The 1239-nt window shown below is 42.0% G+C and overlaps 1 non-coding gene across 1 annotated transcript; it reads right to left on the bottom strand.

Moving 5' to 3' along the window:
- Positions 1-858: 858 nt before the first annotated feature.
- Trnah-gug lies at positions 859-930 on the bottom strand. Its single transcript has one exon. It is a non-coding gene; the product is annotated as a tRNA-His (tRNA).
- Positions 931-1239: the final 309 nt, after the last annotated feature.

Below are 1239 nucleotides of genomic sequence, written 5' to 3'. Positions count from 1 at the left end.
GATGGCTACAATGGGCCAGCAGTGACACCTCATTAGGACACACATACAGTTGACATTTTCGGACTGAATGGCCCAGGTTTTTAAGTCCGAAAGAAAAACCCATTAAAGCCGTGTTACCCGCATTGATTCAACATTTAGCCACTTAACAATACAAACCCCAGTCTTTTGGAAAATGTCATTTAAAAAGTTTTGCCATATATGGACATTATTTATGGCTTGAGCCCTATTGTCTACTTATAATATACCCTTTATCAGACCCAAATGCCCACTTCAGAGATTTTCATTCTGAGCAACAACTGACTTCTTACATTATCCAATGATGCAGGAGAGTTAAATTACAACCAGTTCATATCATAGAAACAAAATGTTTCCTGCAATTACTGATAAGGGACAGTTCATTTTCTCTCTGTCATCCTGGAAAAAAAAAAACCCTCCTAACAACAATTCATGCCTGGTTAAACAGGATTTCCACATCTCTTGCTGACATCTTTCCAAATAATTCAGGGCTGTTATTACTGTATAGCACTGGCAATGCTCAAAAGCAAGCAGACTTGATGAGTCTGCTCAAAGCACAGCTTAAGTAGTTGTAATTAATAATAATTACATGCCCACTACACTCCAGTTTTATCATATTACCCGTCAATGCAAATAAAAAAAAATCCCCATGCAACACACTTGCAGCAGGATTGGTGCATTAATAAAGCAACTGCACAGACGTCATCTTCATAAAGTTTAAAGTATTTATGCTGATTCCTGTTTCTATTGATCTTCATTTTTTCCGTCTGTCTGCAAAATTTAGCCTGGATGCCAGACAGCAGGCGGCTACATCTTATTTTCCTCCAAAAGCCTCCTCAATCCTGCCGTGACTCGGATTCGAACCGAGGTTGCTGCGGCCACAACGCAGAGTACTAACCACTATACGATCACGGCGAGCTACTGACGAGCTGAACAGCAAGCTTCCCTTAAGAGCCACTGCAATATTAAAATTTGTGGAAACACTGCCATCTATTGCCTAAGTGTGTACATTTTCTTGATACTGCCAAAGATGAGCTGTGCGTCTGTTCCTCTCTTGAGAGGCCCAGCACGAAGCTCATAATGGAAGTAGCTCCGCCTTCTTCCCTGACTGGAAAAGCTGTCCTAGGAGAGGAGAAACTGGATCCACTGCCTAGGAAATGGTTGTCAAGGTAGCAAGGCAGACAGAAGTTGGCGGGCTGGTTCACGCTTCTCACCGTTTAGGCA

Source organism: Rattus rattus, chromosome 1, assembly GCF_011064425.1.
Source record: "Rattus rattus isolate New Zealand chromosome 1, Rrattus_CSIRO_v1, whole genome shotgun sequence".
Lineage (NCBI taxonomy): Eukaryota > Metazoa > Chordata > Mammalia > Rodentia > Muridae > Rattus > Rattus rattus.
This window is presented reverse-complemented; position numbering and strand designations above follow the sequence as displayed.